The sequence below is a fragment of the Pseudophryne corroboree genome, chromosome 7, assembly GCF_028390025.1.
Source record: "Pseudophryne corroboree isolate aPseCor3 chromosome 7, aPseCor3.hap2, whole genome shotgun sequence".
Taxonomy (NCBI): domain Eukaryota; kingdom Metazoa; phylum Chordata; class Amphibia; order Anura; family Myobatrachidae; genus Pseudophryne; species Pseudophryne corroboree.
The window spans coordinates 196,068,188-196,086,189 of record NC_086450.1 but is presented as its reverse complement, the minus strand read 5'-3'; the positions used below and the strand labels follow the sequence as shown (position 1 = coordinate 196,086,189).

At 46.7% G+C, this 18,002-nt stretch overlaps 1 protein-coding gene across 4 annotated transcripts in view; it reads left to right on the top strand.

Moving 5' to 3' along the window:
• Nucleotides 1-12,492: 12,492 nt before the first annotated feature.
• CATIP (ciliogenesis associated TTC17 interacting protein) overlaps nt 12,493-18,002 on the top strand; it is a 114,706-nt gene continuing 109,196 nt past the window's right edge. For 2 of the 4 annotated variants that reach the window (XM_063933924.1, XM_063933923.1), the window contains exon 1: nt 12,493-12,610. The gene's annotated coding sequence lies outside the window, so the exon portion shown is untranslated. Of the gene's footprint in view, nt 12,611-12,885; nt 13,056-18,002 lie in introns of those variants that run through there. The other 2 variants (XM_063933921.1, XM_063933922.1) reach the window with 2 other exon arrangements.

Genomic DNA, 18,002 nt, shown 5'->3' with positions numbered 1-18,002 from the left:
GCAGGCGTAAATGAGAGTGGATTGCAGTTAGAGAAAGTATATTGCTGTTATTTTCAACACTCTGTCACTAGCATCCTGTTTTGGAAGAATGTGATTCACATAATTACAATGGTAGCTGGGGCCTTATAGTGCAAACTGCGTCATGGTTCCTGACCCTCGCTTGCTTCTAGGCCTGCTCCACCAAGATCTGTGGTGGGTTAGGGTCAAAAAGTAGACAAGTGCGTGGTGGAGGTCTGATGGTTCCATTGAATTAGTTTTTACCCTAAGTGAAAGGGGCACGTCCTGAATAAATATCTGCATGAGCACTCAACCGTGGATGTGCATATGACTCAGCCGTACACAACACCCACAGCTTTGCACATCTTACCGTTGTTATGGGGAGATCTGGGAGGATTGCTAGGTGAGAAGCCTCCCGACAAACCATTTGGCAGGACCACGGTATAAAGGCAAAGATCTGATGACGAACAACCATCACTACAACATTACCACCTTCTGTAAAGCACCTGTGGGCACTGAACATTAAGATCAATGATGTGTGTATCCATCTCTGCCATTTCCATCAAAACTAGTAAAAACTAGGGGGGGGGGGGGGGGGGGGGGGGGGGGGGGGGGGTGTAAGGCTGTAATTAGAGGTTGACCAGGATCCAGGATGGCACCCGCCAGTGGCGGTAGTCATAGGCAAAACTATAGCAGTCCTTCTGGCCTGATGATTAACGTACTCTTCTCAGAGGAGTCACAATGTCAGGCCAGCCGTGTCCTGCCCAGCATTATAAATACCTGCCTGCATGGTAATAGCGAGATGTGTAGAATTACAGCACAAGGGCTACGTAAAGCATTTTGTATTTGAATAGCAAAGGTCACGGAAGGGTGAATGCTGAAAATAGATACTGTAGCAATATGTGCTTTAAGTCCATTAGCGGTAACATCTAACATAATTGAATTACCTCTGTAGATCTAACATAATTGAATTACCTCTGTAGCAGGGGCATATTAAGAGGAGGGGGCCCGTGTGCAGTCTCTATCTGAGCCCCTCCTCTCTAGCAGTCAGTGACTCTGACTGCACCATTTTCCCGGAGACCTACGCACCACCTAATGCCTCAATTAAAGTTAGAAAAATATTTTCTTGTAATTATTATGAAAGGGGAGGATGGGGACGGCAAGCCATTCACTTTGTCAAGGGCGCCCAGACTTCTTTCTACGGCACTGGTACTTGCTCTCCAGACCACTATATAGTGGGGTTGTGTAATTGACGGTGAGGTAAACCATAAGTATGCAAATGGACATATTGAAAAATATATCCCATATCCCAGCATACAGCACAACAGCAATTGTCAGTTCCCCAAAAAATAATAACCACTTCTTTGTACCAATTTGCCGGGGATAGTCCTGGCCCATTTACCACTACCACATTTAATAATACACAGGGTGGTGCAGGGCCGAAACTAGGAGTTTTGTCACCCGGGGCGAGACATTAACTTGACGCCCCCCCCGGCATTCAACTGTGAGTATATATATATATATATATATCTATCTATCTATCTATCTATCTCTCTCTCTCATAAATTCCATAAGGGCAAAGGGGATAGCTATAAATTTTCACACTTTTTTATTTTTTATTTATTTGGGCTACAGATGAAGAAAAAAATAGAATAACTCACACATTGATACATAAAATCACACCCCTAAACACATTCACGCACACATACATTCACTTACATACATACGTACATATAATCACACACCTGTATAAATACATGTGGGTCTGGGCTGTTTCGCCGACAGTCAGCACCCCGACACTGGGATCCCAGCCGTGAAATGGTGCCGGCGGGGTGGGGGTGGGGGGGGGGCGAGTGCAACGACGGTTCTATTCTCACAGGTTCTACTCCCTCGCCACACGTTCTATTCCCATCCTATGGGTGTCATGGACACCCACGAGTGGGAATAGTCCCTGTTAGTCGGCATGCCGACTGTCGGGATGTTCAGGGGGCGGGATGTAGGTGCTGGAATGGTGACTGGCGGTCAGGAGACATAACTACATCCCATACATATATAGTGACACATATACATACAGTGACACACGAGCACCCATACACCTATTCACATACAGTCACACACAAGCACACATTCATACACACATTGTATATAGTAGTCACACACACATACACTGCCAGGGCCGTCTTTTCGTATGGGCTCAATGGGCTCTTGCCCAAGGGCCCCAGGAGTATAAGGGTCCTAGGCTGATAGCTGAGGGTCCCCTCTTTCCAGGGGTACCAGATTTTTGAAAATCGGCCTTAGGGAACCGGAGACATCCAACGTGAAAGCAGCGGTCCCCATCCGAGCCTGTTAATTGCTCTTCCCAGACAGATATCTCAGGTTCTGTCTGACTTAGAGTTTTTCTGAGGGAACAATCCAAAAGCTGAGACTCTCCCCTTTTGCTGGACACTGTCAGCTTGTCTCTACTGTGCCCAGAACCAGAGATATCAGCCTTCAGGCAGCATGTCCCTGCTCCAGCTCCACACGCCTGGTATACAGTTTTATATATTTATTGGAGGATTGCTCTGGCTCCTGACATCTGATCCCCAAGTCGCCAGAACCTTCTGAAAGGTGGGACTCTCTAGTTTTTTTTATCCCACTAATGCTAAGAAATAGATTTTCAGGAACTTGAGATATCTGCATTCAAGTAAGCTGGCCTCCCACCAAAAAATAATGAATATTAAGCCCACTCCATTAGCCACCCCTCCCCTGCGTCCCACCCCATCTGTGCAGTATAGGAGCAATTAGCAGAAATTACTGCACCAGGTCCTACATGCTGAGTGGAAGATAGAACACCCCATACCGCCTGCGGGACATCAAAGCTGCCGCTGATAGCACACCCCACCCCTACCGCTGGAGGATGGTGAAAGGATCCCTACCTCTCTTTGATTACCTCGATGTGATGGCCACTGACGTCAGTGAGAGCAATCCTTAACGTTACAGATAATACACGACACCATGTAGTTAAGAATCACTCTGCGTTTATTGTTCATAACAATGGTATATAAGGCATCATTGTCTAGGGAGGGATTGGAATGTCCAGGGAGGGGTAGGCAAAAGTAAATACTTTATTGGTTTAACTTTACTGCATAGGAGGGATAAAACAGGCTACATGGGGGGGATGTAGGATACAGCCTAGTACTTCATCTAGGGGTGGTGATTTCACACAGTTCCCAACAAACTATGGGTGGAGCTATATTTATTTTATGCAATGCAAGCTAAATCCAAGGCAAAAGAAAAAGAAACAATATTTACACAATGCACAATGACAGAGGAGATTTAACCCTTCAATCCCCTCTTAGAATCATGATTGTTATACGACATGATTCTTCTGTAGAGCCCCCTTTTTGTTTCTCCAATTTTTTAGATATTGAACATAATCATCGGGGCCTTTGCTATCAGAGGAGGTGATGGGGCTAGTGGTAACATCATAATACATCAAGACTGTGTCAATACCTTTAGATGTGAGTTTCTTTCCACAGGGAATCACACAATAAACTATGAGACCTATAAAGATTAAAGTTATTATTATGAATATACTTATTTGCACAAGAGCCTGTTTCCAATTTTCAATCCACCCAAAATATTGGCTCCATGGGTTATCAACACCTGAATTTTTCTTAAGTTCTATGGATAAGGTTTCTAATTTGTTTATGGCTAAAGTAACCTTACCATTAGGACCAGTGTTGTCAGGAATATATGTACAACAGCCTTCCACCTTACTAATGTAAACACATGTACCGCCTTTTTCTGCTAGAATCATGTCAAGAGCCATTCTATTTTGGAAGGTCATTTGGGAAGTGGCTTCTAGCTGTTCAGCTATACCTTTAAGAGCATCTTTGGTATCATTAACAAATCTTTGTTGATTATAATATATATAATTAATCCAGGCTACGTTTTTATTTACAGTTACTATAGGAAACAATGATTCAAAACCCGCAGCCACCTCATCTCTAGCTTTGAACTCATTTGGAACACCTCTTGGGACCCCTATAGCATCAATGTATACGTGGGGGTCAAAGCTACCTCCTGGGAGTGCTCTTTTCTTTCGATTAGCAGGAGTATTAGAGGGAGGAGTGGGGTCATCGGTGATCATTAGGAGTGGCATTATGACTTTGGCCAGGGCACACTCACCATACCATGGTGTGTCTAATTTAGTTCTAAGCTTCATATCCCCACATATATAATAAATGTCACCTAGTGATCTAGTTTGGTTAACTAAAACAGTTGTTCTTTTATTTGCACAATACCCTGGTGGGAAGGTTTTTAAATTTCTACCTGTGGTAGTGTTAGATGTATAACAGGTATAGTTTCCAGGATATATGGTTATGGTGCTTCCTGGGTTGGGATTTTTTGACAATATGGGATATTCCCTTTTCCACATTTCGCACTGACTGTCATTTGTTTTGGTGTCATTAAAAAGGCTGAAAAAACAATTTTCCTGTTCTAGGGGTATATTAAGGGGCACTGTACCTAGGTGGGGCCTAGATTTGCCACAGACATAACAGTTACTTTTATTATGTTTGCTAGCACTATACTTCATCCATTCTAACCAGAAATTGATGTCAGAGAAACCAGTTTCAATAGCTAGGGTGTCTTTAAAGGTGGGATTGTTAACGGCCATCATATCCTTGAAGGTGGTTATATGAGGTTTCAAGGGGTTGGGGCGTGGTTTAGGGGGCTTGAGCTGGGCATACTTTTCATTGTTAAACATATCCTGTAACAAGAATGGTGTAAGGGATGGGTTTAAAAAAAAAAGGATTCACCTAGGACATAGGTGCCTGCATCAGTAGACTGGGGATGTTTTATGCTTAATATGAATTTACTATCACATCTGTTTTGTCTATGAAGGGTAAGACGGGTAAGCAGGGACTCACCATATTTGTCTTTTCTTGAGAGAGCCTCTTTGGGCTGGTATCCATAACTATGGCCAGAATTCCATCCCACTGATCCCCAATACGCACATTTATTTCCCCAATATTTACTAGTAACACAAATATAGGCTTCAGTGGGGGTATTACGTGTACCATACTGATCACACTGCCAGGCATAATGTTTGTTAAGACAGGGAGCAATGGTACAGAAATCTATTTTATAGGCGGCAACCTCAGTATTGGAGGAGTTATACCAAAATGTGTAGGTGCCGGATTTTTGTGTAATGTCTACTTCAGCTGTAGCTTGGCAAGTGAGGACCATTAGGATTATCAACATAGTCCCCAGGATAGAGGTAGGGGACAGGTTCCTCATCCTCCTCTGTTCTTCTGTCTTCGCTAGGTGGGAGGTCAGGGCTGTCTGCCCCCGTTTGTACCTCGCTGGAATCACTTGCTTCCCTCTCTAGGTCTGGTCTAGGAATCTTTTTCACTCGGGATGCATGGATCCAGGTGGGGCTTTCCTCTGTCAGGACTGCTGTTCTGGTTACTGCTACGACCTCTGTCTCTGGACCGTAGGTAAAGTCTCCTGGGCTCTTGTTCCTGGGGAGCACCTTCACCACGACTCTGTCTCCGACTTTAAAGGGGTGTGTAGGTTCCTGTGGATTCAAAGGGTTTTTACAAACAACCTCATGTTCAATTTCATTCAGTTTTGTTATCAGGGACCTGACATACTCTTCTCTGATAAGTTCTAGATCTCCCTCCTGTATTACTAATGGTTTCTTAGCCCAAGGTGTAGGGAAGGGCCTACCCATTAATATTTCAAAGGGGGAGTAACCCAAAGTCTTTTGTGGTGTCATTCTAATTTCTGCCAAGATAATGGGAAGGACTTGCTTCCATTTGTGGAAGGTGCCTCCTGTGGCCTTCCTAAGCTTGTCTTTGAGGGTCCTATTCATGCGTTCTACGACCCCTGAACTTTGCGGGTGATACGGGATGTGGAACTTCCATTCCACCTGCAGGGCCTTTACCAAGGCCTGTGTAATTTTTGCTGTAAAGGCGGAGCCTTTATCACTATTGATTTGCAATGGGCACCCCCATCTGGGGATGATTTCCTGAGTTAGGATCCTAGCAACTGTCTTTGCATCCTCAGATTTAGTGGGGAATACCTCTGGCCATCGAGAGAACATGTCTACAATGACCAGGGCATATTCCTGTTTACCAGTACCTGGGATATGGGTGAAGTCAATTTGCAGGTGTGTAAAGGGTGTGGTGGGGTATTCAAGATGCTGATGTTTTGCCTTGTCAGGGTTGTTGGGGTTGTTTCGCAGGCAAGTGATGCATCTACTGACATACTGATCTACTAATGACTTGGCATCCGTGACATAGAAATCATTACGTAAGAGTAAGGTAGTTGTTGCCTTACTGTGGTGTCCTATGCCATGGTAGTGGGCAATAAACAAGGGTGCACTGGACTGGGGTATACAAGGTTTCCCCTCTTTGCAGATTAATCCTGTTTTAGGATTCTTCTGCAAAACTGGGTAAGTCCAGTCAGCTAGGTCGGCATTGGAGGCTGAGGCCTGTAACTGGGTGATCAGGTAATGGTTGTCGAGAGCTGGGGGGGTCATGATGGTCATGTGGGCCTGAGTGATGGGCTGTGAGGCTGCATGTTTGGCAGCAGAGTCAGCAAGGGCATTTCCAAGGGAGACTGCATCCTTCCCCCCGGTGTGTGCCCTGCAATGGAGGATTGCAATGTCAGAGGGTAAGGTTATGGCATGCAGAAGGTCAGAGATGAGTTGGGCATGTGATATGCCTTTTCCATCAGCTCCAAGGAAACCACGGCGTTGCCAAATGACCCCATGGTCATGCACGACGCCGTACCCGTATTTGGAGTCAGTGTAGATGGTGACTGGTTTATTCCGGTAAAGGTGACAAGCCCTTGTGAGAGCAATGAGCTCTGCAGCCTGTGCTGACTGGTAAGGAATAGGCTGCGCTTCCAGAATAATGTCAGGGAGAGTGACAATAGCATAACCCGCTTGGTACGTGGTGTCATTGGGTCTGCTACAGGAACCATCTACAAAAATGACATCCGCGTCGGGGACAGGGACAGGGGACATGTCCAGTCTGGGGGATGTTTCTGACTCAATGGAGGCCGAGCAGTCATGGGGTTCAGGAGGGTGGTCTTCAGGACCTTTGAGCCCCAGTAGAGCGTTGAGAATGGGTGCAGGACCTGAAGAGTTGGTGGCATACTTAATGGTGAGTGAGGGGTTGTTCAAAAGGAGAACCTCATATCCACTAAGGCGCTGAGCTGACATGTGTTGTGTGTGTAACCCTTTTAAAATGGTTAGAACATCATGAGTGGTGTGAAGTATTGTTGTGTGGCCTAGGGTGAGTGTGGTGGCCATTTCAGTTACCATTGCACAGGCTGCAAGTGCCCTGAGGCAAGCAGGCATACCTTGCACAGTGACAGGCATTACTTTGGAAAAAAATGCCACTGGGCGCAACTTTCCTCCATGAAACTGTGTGAGCACCCCCGCCATGGTTTTACAATTGTCCCTTGCAAACAAATGAAAAGGTAGTACATAGTTGGGGAGGCCAAGTGCCGGACTTTTCATTAACATACACTTTAAGCTCTCATATGCAGTTAACATTTCCTGTGACCATTGTACAGTGTTAGGTTTGTCTTTCAGTGTGGCTTGTCTCAAGATGTTATCATAATAGGAACAATCAGATATCCACTGTCTGCAGTAATTTACCATACCCAGAAAAGACAGCAGTTCTCTCTGGGTAGTTGGGGTGACCAGGCCCAATACAGACTGAATGCGCTGTGGACTGACTTTCCTTTCCCCCTGAGTGAGCACAAAACCTAAGTAATCCACATGCTTCTTACACCATTGCATTTTTGTTTTGGACACCTTGTGTCCACATTCACAGAGCCAGTTTAACAGTGATATACCATCCTCCCGGCAGGCCTCCTCAGTTTGACTACAGAGCAGCAGATCATCTGCATACTGTAGCAGGACTGAACCATGGTGAGGTTGCCAGGGCCCCAATGTGGCCTGGAGTACAATGCTATACACAACAGGTGCGTCAATGTAGCCCTGGGGTAAACGACACCAGGTGAGTTGCTTGCCCTCAAAAGAAAATGCAAAAAGTAACTGTGTCTGTGCATCCACTGGAATGCTAAAAAATGCATTTTTTAAATCAATCACAGAAAAAATTGCAGCATCTGCAGGGATAGCTGAAATGAGTGAGTTAATGTCAGGTACAATGGGTGCTATAGGCACAATGAGTTGGTTAATTGCCCTGAGGTCTTGTACAAACCTTACACTACCATCTGACTTAGCAACAGGGTTGACTGGTGTGCAGTAAGGTGAGATTATGTGTCTGAGAATGCCTTGTTGGAGAAACTGTTGTATCATTGGTCTAAGACCTTCAACCTTCTCTTGTGACAAGGGGTATTGCTTTTGATAGACAGGTTGTGTGTCAGGTTTCAGGGTTGCTCTATATGGTGTGCAAGGAATGAGGCCAGTGTCATAGGGACCCTCCGACCATAGAGCAGGGTTTACTTTGTCAAAATCAGGTGTAATGTCTGTTGCTTCCCACACCGGTAGGTGTGGGGACTCGACCTCCAGGCCACTGCTAGTGGGTGAAGGGAGAATGGAGATTTCGAGTTTGCTAAGAAGATCCCTTCCCAGAAGATTAATTGGACATTCAGGTATTACAGTGAAATTGTGTTTACCCATATACGTGCCTCCCGTGGTTCTGACACTAAGGGCATCTGTCAGGTAAGCATCTGTGGGTATCCCATTGATTCCCATTGAAGGAGCAGTCTTTTCCAAATGACCATCGTACAGGTCGACACACAAAACACTAGTAGTTGCCCCGCTATCCACCAGGAAAGGGATTGCTCTCTTTCCTATAATCAAGGTTAGTAGCGGTGGGTCCTTCCAGTGTCTGGTGAGTTGGGCAAAGGCTGGGATACCCTCCTCCGGGCCCCGTCAGTGGGAGGGATCCTGCCAGTCAACCCGGAATCGGACATGATCCTGAAAGGGGTTGTTGTGTGACTGTCGGGGATGATCCCGGGAGGGAGCCGGAGCTTGGGGCTGTCGGTGGTTTTGTGGGGGACAAGGGCAATCCCTTGCCCAGTGATCGTCCCTTCCACAGTTGAAGCAGGAGGTTTGTTTCCTGCTGGCAGAGTCAGGGGGGTGGGGTGGCCTGGCTTGTGGGTTTTGATATCGGGCTGGATTGCGGGGTGGGCCAGTAAAGTGCTGCTGGCGTCTATCTCCCCGGTTTCTCTGATTTTGGTGATTATGAGTTGGGGCATTCTGCAAGGGTTTTTTAACATCAAAGCATCCTGCAGCTTCCTTTTCATATAAGTGCTTTTCAAATTCCTTAATATTATCAGAGGTCCAGGAAGAAACAGCTTGCTTAACAGGGACCATAACAGATGGCAACAAGTTATTTACAAAGGTAGAAATTAGTAAATGGTCTGTATCTACAAGAGTAAGACCTGCATCTTCAGACCAACACTTTTTAAACCTCTTCCAAAACTCAGTGACAGTTTCAGTGGGCTTTTGTTTACATGCTACGGCAATAGGAAGAGAAGCTCGGGTTTTAAAAATCTCTTTCATATGGGTCTCAATTTCCTTCCACATCGCCTTTACACCATCCCCAGTATTGAGAGGGTAGCGAACGGCATCGTTAAGGATGGTAGGAGTGTTTATGGTGGGAATCTTTTTCCAATCCCACCCGTTGTAATGGTCTATAACCCCATCTATGATCAGCTTCATATCTTCTTGAGTATAGCTGCGTCCTGTGCAAGCCTTTTTCAAGTAAGCTATGCAGCCGTCAGGTGCAACAGTGGGTTTGGGACAGTTCTTAACAATTCTGTCTATATCCTCTATTTCAATGGGTTTCTTTAACAACTGATCCCCTACTGTCATAAAGGGTAGGTGTGTAGCGACACCGCTGGCACCAGCACTGTTTTCAAGGAAACCAGTGCCGGATCGCGTTATGGAGGGGGTAAGAGGGTGGTTAATGACAACAGTTGAGTCAGCATTACGGCGGGAGGTGATTTGTTTGCTAGGAGTCTGGACTGTAGTTTCAAGCTGGGTTACATATATTTGATCATGGCCTGAGCGGCCACCACCTTCAGTAGGAATGTCAGGGTCGCTACCCACAACAGCTGCGTCAGGGGCACTAGGGGCGGGGGTGGTTACGCCTGTGTGGAGGGTACTGTCAGGGGGGGCTGTTTCTCCTTCAGAGCCTCCTGAGCCTCCTTCCCCTCCTCCTCTTCCCCCTCCTCCTTGCATTGGCATTCGTGACAAAGCAATTGCAGCTAAAAGATCTGTGTCCTTTAAGGAGGGATATAGGGGAGTGTAAGGCGGGGGAGAAGAATTTTTCAGAAACTTGTTGCTTCTAAATTCCTCAGCTTTATGCAGTCTGGAAGTTACAGATTTTATTCTACGCTGTTTCTGCTTGATATTCTTGTCATACCAATGAGGTGCTATCGTGAGCCATTGCTCTCCTCCAGCACGCATATATGTCATGTCCCATTGTGGGTCATGATCATACCATGGCCAGGCTTCCTTGTCTTCCAGACAAAGACCTTTGACCATGTCCATATAAAAGGGATAATTAATACCGTCACGGGGGAATGGACTGGGGCTGCCAACTTTCTCTGTCCATCCTGCTAAGTTATCCACCCAAGGGTTAACTAAATAATAATCTGTGGTGGAGTTACGGGCAACATACTCTTTACATGTCTCCCCTGGTAAAGGTGGAGGATAAATGACTGTTTTACTCTGACCCCCTCCCATAGTAAACAATACAATCTACACCAGCTTTCTACGCAATTTCCACAACAACTTACAACAACTGTCTATGCAATATCACAACAAAAATGCAGTTTAAAAAAAAACCTTCTATACAATTTCACAACAAAAAGACTTTCTATGCAATTTCACAACAAAAAAAAATGCAATTTACAAAAACTTTCTATGCATGCATTAGCTAACACCAGTTAATTAGTCATTGACAATATCACAATATTATCTGTATAATGAGAACATGAAATCTTTTGACGGGTACGCTTACCTTCGTACAAGATGTCAGAAAAATACAGCGTTTTAAACAGGAAGCAAGAAAAGAGTTTTGAGTAAAGATATCTGGCAGACGAAAACTTACCAGCCGTCTGAACCAAATATAAGAACTTATCTCACTACAACATACAAGAATATATATATAGACGATCAGATCGAGGTATAGTCTACGTTATGTATAGACCCCAGGTCTATATATTTTTTTTTAAGTATCCCAGATACTAACGTCTTTGGAGAATTGCGCTTGGACTCCTGGTCCTTTCTCAGACGTATCTTTAAGTCCCAGACATTAAAGATTCTATGGTATCCCTGATACCTGTTTTATGTTTTTACATAAAACTTCGTAATATTAAGTCCCGGACTTAAATATTACCTTGTCACGTGTTCCCGGAACACTGACACGGATTCAGCTTCAGTGTATGACCGCAATCCTGTATGGCAAAGATAGACAATAAATTCTCTATTTTTACCATTCAGGGACGATCACTGAATCCCGGACATAGAGCTCCCAGCTGAAAGGATCCCTACCTCTCTTTGATTACCTCGATGTGATGGCCACTGACGTCAGTGAGAGCAATCCTTAACGTTACAGATAATACACGACACCATGTAGTTAAGAATCACTCTGCGTTTATTGTTCATAACAATGGTATATAAGGCATCATTGTCTAGGGAGGGATTGGAATGTCCAGGGAGGGGTAGGCAAAAGTAAATACTTTATTGGTTTAACTTTACTGCATAGGAGGGATAAAACAGGCTACATGGGGGGGATGTAGGATACAGCCTAGTACTTCATCTAGGGGTGGTGATTTCACACAGTTCCCAACAAACTATGGGTGGAGCTATATTTATTTTATGCAATGCAAGCTAAATCCAAGGCAAAAGAAAAAGAAACAATATTTACACAATGCACAATGACAGAGGAGATTTAACCCTTCAGATGGGTAGGGGGTCCAATGCATTGCTGTGCCCAGGGGCCTACACTGCCGTTAAGACGGCCCTGTACACTGCCCCTTCCTGGTGGTTCAAGTTTAGAACATGGAAACCCCTGGGTTAGCATAACTAAACTGCTTCAGTACATCCTTAAACTTGTTCAGAACATTAAAATGTGAACCCTTGCGTGCTGCTTTGCTTGCCACAGGTTACTATTCCCAATAGAATTTCTGAGGCAGTTTAGTTAAGCTAGCCCAGGGGTCCGATGTCTGATCCTGAGACCACTGTGGGGGTTCTTACAAATTTATGTTTCCGAATATTTTTTTGTAAACCAATAAAAAAAATGAATCCATAAATAGCTATAAATCGGTCCCACATGTGACTGTTGCATCTTCCAGTGTCTATATTCCACTGACCTAGAATAGGATCGTTTATGTAATCTGTATTTATTTTAATTCTGCATATAATATACATGGCTGGTTCATGCTCTACACGGAACAGATCAGACACTAGATGGCGGTGCAGACATACTGTAGACCAGGCGTCACAGTGACGGGCTCTGTTGCCATGGACACGACCGCTGGTATCCATAGAGATGACGCGGCTATGAGACTCTCCTGTCTCGGTACACTGGAATAGCTACCGAGCGCGGCCCTGGCCGGACAAATAATACAGGTACATACTCAATCATGATTGTTTATAAGAATCCCAGTCTGGAAACACGTAGTAGTTACCTCAGGTAAATGACCTTACAACAATGCAACAAGCGTCTGCTGTATTCATTACAACCCAGAAAATGAATTCTGCTTACACAAAAATAGACACAACCGTACTGAAATGCATGATAAGTTTATTCTAAAAGTGTCTTCAACTCATATGTGTAGAACTATAGTATCCGCCATTTTCTAGTGGACCATACACTATTGAAGCTTACAAAATTGTTTCAAGCAAAATGGCCACTTCAGTGGGGATAAAATTATGACGTGAAGTAATATCGTTCTAAAGTTCTTTGTGAGCAACATGCTTGGATTTGTAGTCCTTCAGCAGTTGGAGAGAAACGGGTAGTTTAGCTCTGACATAATTCAAGTTCTGAGTTTGCTTTTAATGGATTGTGTTCAAGGTGAGTCGTTTGAGGATCACCCTTTGCGTTAGATTAGAACCCGCTTCTTTTTTATTTAAAAAAAATGTGTGTATATATATATATATATATATATATATATATATATATATATAAATCTCCAAATGTAATATTGAACGTTTCTTTGAAACAGCTTGAACATGGTCAGCCACCTTTTAGTTTTTAGATTTCTGGACAGTGGGTGAGGCAAGGGCTGTGGTGGAAACCACAGTAGAGTTACATCCTTTTTATTTCTCAGATTTCAGGCTCACTTATGCTCCTTTATATGGCATCTGCTCATATTTGCCTATTCTCCCGAATCTCAGGTGTCGCTCCCGGCTGCAGGGCCGTCTTAACAGCAGTGTAGGCCCCTGGGCACATCAATGCACTGGGCCCCCTACCCATCCTTCAGTGGTAGGGGTGGGGGTGCTATCAGCAGCAGCTTTGATGCATACCTTTCAACTTCTGTAGTAAAGAGGGACACGTGCGTGGCCCATGAAAAGGGTGTGTGGCTTCATGGAGGACCCGCGATCGTGAGGCCCCCCCCCCCATTTTTATCACTGAGGGGGCATGCCCAGCGCTCAGTAAGCTGCTGGCATGCCCCCTTTCCTCCTGTATTCACTGCTGCTGCGAGTGCAGGAACCTCCCAACTGCCCCCACCGCGGGACACTGCGGCCCGCGGGTGGGACAGCGGGACAGTCCCCAAAAAACAGGACTGTCCCGCGAAAATCGGGATAGTTGGGAGGCATGTTTGATGTCCTGCAGGCGGTAGGGGGTGTTCTATCTTCCGCTTAGCATGTAGGACCTGGAGCAGTAATTTCTGCTAATTACTCCTTTACTGCACAGATGGGGCTAAACTGTAGAAGGGGGCGTTGGGCTGAATGAAGGAGCCCTGGGCTTTCAGGGTGGTAGGGGTTGTTTAATACATAGGGGAGGGGTGGATAGTGGAGTGGGCTTAATATTTATCATTTTCCGGTGGGAGGGCAGTTTGCTTGATTGCAGATATCTCAAGTTCCTGAAAATATATTTCTTAGCTTGGAATGGGATAAAAAAAAACTAGAGAGTCCCACCTTTCAGGAGTTTCTGGAGACTTGGGGATCAGAGTTCAGCAGCCAGAGCAATTCACCAACAAAAATCTAAAACTGCATATTAGGCGTTTGGAGCTGGAGCAGGGACCAGCTGCTTGAAAGCTGATATCTCTGGTTCTGGGCATAGTAGAGACAAGATGCCAGTGTCTCACAAAAGGGGAGAGTCACAGCTTTTGGATTATATCCTCAGAAAAACTTTAAATCAGACAGAACTCCAGATCTCTGGCTGGGAAGAGCAATTAACAGACTTGGATGGGGATCGCTGCTTTCAAGTCGGATATCTCCTGTTCCCCAGGGCCGATTTTCAAAAATCTGGTACCCCTGGAAAGAGGGGATCCTCAGCTATCAGCCTAGGGCCCTTATACTCCTGGGGCCCTTGGGCAAGAGCCCATTAAGCCCATACGAAAAGACGGCCCTGCCCGGCTGCTCAGAAGAGCATTCAAGTCTCCCGAAGCTGCACCGCACCCACCCAGCACTACCCACTTCACAAGTAAAGTGGGCAGTCCGGCTGGTCAATGATGCAAATCATGCAATAATCTCGGCATTGTATAGTGGCGGGTTACGATCAGTGGCGGAACTAGCGAGCGGTGGGCCCAGGTGCGGCAAAATGCTTTGGGCCCCCCCCTTCCACCCCATCCAAGTCCACCCCCTCACCCCTGGAGAGGATCTGGTGAGGGGGGACCTGCTCAGGGCCAGAGAAATGGATACCTAGCAACAGTGCCGTAACTAGACATTTTAGCACTGTGTGCAAGAAACGGCATCGGAGCCCCACCCCTGCATGTAAAACAGGGGCAGTGCGCGCCGCAGGCGCGCGCAAAAATACATAGTGGCGTGGCTTCGTGGGGAAGGGGTGTGGCCACAAAATAATACCAATTCATAAAACGGTGCACAGTAGTCTCCATTGTTCAAATTACGCCGCACCACTACACCAGGTAGAGACCCTTTTACACCTTACAGCGGACAGATTCCTCTTTTTACACATTACGGCAGACAGCGTCCCCTTTTTACACATTACGGCAGACAGCGTCCCCCTTTTTACACATTACGGCAGACAGCGTGCACTTTTTACACATAACGGCAGACAGCATCCCCTTTTTACACATAACGGCAGACAGCGTGCCCTTGTTACACATAGCGGCAGACAGCATACACTTTTTACACATAACGGCAGACAGCGTGCCCTTGTTAAACATAGCGGCAGACAGCGTACACTTTTTACACATAACGGCAGACAGCGTTCCCCTTTTTACACCATTCGGCAGACAGCGTCCCCTTTTTACACATTACGTCAGACAGCGTACACTTTTTACACATAACGGCAGACAGCGTCCCCTTTTTACAGATTACGGCAGACAGCGTGCCCTTGTTACACATTACGGCAGACAGCGTCCCCCTTTTTACATATTATGGCAGGCAGATTCCCCCTTTTTACACATTGCGACAGGCAGATTCCCCCTTTTTACACATTGCGGCAGGCAGATTCCCCATTTTTACACATAGCGGCAGGCAGACTCCCCATTTTTACATTGCGGCAGGCAGATTCCCCATTTTTACACATTGCGGCAGGCAGATTCCCCCTTTTTACACATTGCGGCAGGCAGATTCCCCCTTTTTACACATTGCGGCAGGCAGATTCCCCATTTTTACACATAGCGGCAGGCAGATTCCCCATTTTTACACATAGCGGCAGGCAGATTCCCCATTTTTACACATAGCGGCAGGCAGTCCCAACAAAGACAGAAAGAAAGGAAAGAAAGAAAGAAGAATTATACTTACCCTCTCCGCTGGCTCAGGCTCCTCGGTGCAGCTTGACGATTCCCGGGCAGTAGAGAAGGAGGAGGAGGGAGGTGGAGGTGGGAGCCGCAGCAGCGCTGTGTTATTGGTGTTAGCGCTGCTGCTGCTGCCCCTCTACTTCACTATAGGCTGTTCTCGAAAGACAGCCTATAGTGAAGCAGAGGGGCAGCAGCTCCTCCACCAGTAACAAAGTGCTGCTGCGGCTCCCTCCTCCACCTTCCCCTGTACCGCTGCTCCTCTCCTCTCCGGGCGGCTGTGCGCTGCGGGCAGCGGTTGCCCGCAGCACGCAGCGGCATGTAATGAGTCAGTTTGACTCATTACATGCTTTGGGCCCCTGGACAGAGGCGGGCCCCAGTGCAACGCACTGGTTGCACTGGCGGTAGTTTCGCCTCTGGTTACGATGATACAATTGCGTTGCCGTGTCCCCGTATCGCCCACCTATGACTCTTCTTGCCCACTGCACACCTCCTTCTCTGCCGACCTAGATGCCCCCTACCAAGGCAGCCAGAAAGTCTTAGAACCCCTCATGTCTCCTTACATGCCTCAGAGTCTCCTCAAGCCCTTATATGCTAGAGCGGTGGCAACCCCACTGATGCCACATCCCTTTTGGTCACCAGGAAAATGGGACTGTTGGCAGCTACAGGCATATCACCATCAGTGCTCTATTAACAACAGGGCAGAGGGGGTAGTGCTAGGGTGCATCACGCATAGCTACTTCACCAGCGTGGGGGCACTGTGGCATATGTGAACTTGGGGTTTTGCATGGTTTAATGTGAACTGGGGGCACTACAATGTGTTTTACGCATTTGTGGTGCTGGGACTATTTTATTTACACACTAGCGACCTGCCCCAGCTTCACATGGGTCCTGACTTGGTTCACTAAAACTGTCACTGCATAGCTCCCTTTTGTCATAAAGTCATGTTTCATACATCTAAACCTTCATCGACAAATGCTCTATAGAATTGTGAGAACCACATCAAAATCCGCCCAGTGGTTCTTTGGATTAGCCCGAACAAACAGACAGGCGCCTACTGGGGACTTTATGTTATACTATGTAGAGATACAGACAGGGGCGTAGCTAGAACTTTGTGGGTCCCATAGCAAAATTTGAAGGTGCCTCCAATGTTTTAAATTTAGCAGCGAATTTGCTGAAAACACACAGATCCTTAAACTCGGCACCTACTACATAATCCTTTTAATTAGTATTAAAAGGAAAATTGTTCTTACCTGCCATCTTTAGGTTCAGTTATGTAGCTCTGAGCATGGACTTGTCTCCTTTCCTCCATGGTACTTCTGATCAGCAGCCACCAACCCACATGGGGAGAAAAAGGCCATAAGTACACATGGGAGAAAAAGGCCAGAAGTACACATGGGAGGGGGTGGGGGGGATCAGAGGCACATGTGGGCATACTTGCTTACCCTCCTGGAATGTACGGAAGGCTCCCGAAAATCGTGTGCCCCTCCCGGCCCCCCGGAAAGGTTGGCAAGTCTCCTGCAGTGCTGCAGCTCCCCCACAACCCCACTCGGCTGCCCGCCTGCAGAGCACAAGTGGGCGGTCCAAGGGGACCCAATGGTGGGATTCCTGCTGAATCGCATCATTGTAGGCCTGCCCCCCGCTGCACAGTGCCTGTAATATCTGCACTGTATAGTGGGGGCGTGGCCACAGTGATGTGACCATAAGCTCCACGCCCCCTATGGTGTCTCAGCTACTTAGCCACGCCCCTGTCATGCCTGCCCTCCCTCCCCTTCCCCTGCTGCGCCGAGCTGGCTGCCCTCTCCCGAGGGAGAGCAATCAGAAAGTCGGCAACCCTGCAAATGGGGAGGGGTCAAAACCACAATTGGGGAAGTAGTGGTCAGAGGCACTGAGGGGAAGGGTGGGCAAAGGTACATATGGGAAGGATAGATGATGGGGAGGTAGGAAGCAAAGTCAGAGGCACTCATGGGGAGTGGGAGCAGAGGCATGCTTAGTGAGGCATGATGCAGAAGTACATATGGGTAGGGGAGATGATAGGTGCACATTGGGAGGGGGGGGGGGGGGCAGAGGTACTCATGGGGCCCCCTCCCCAT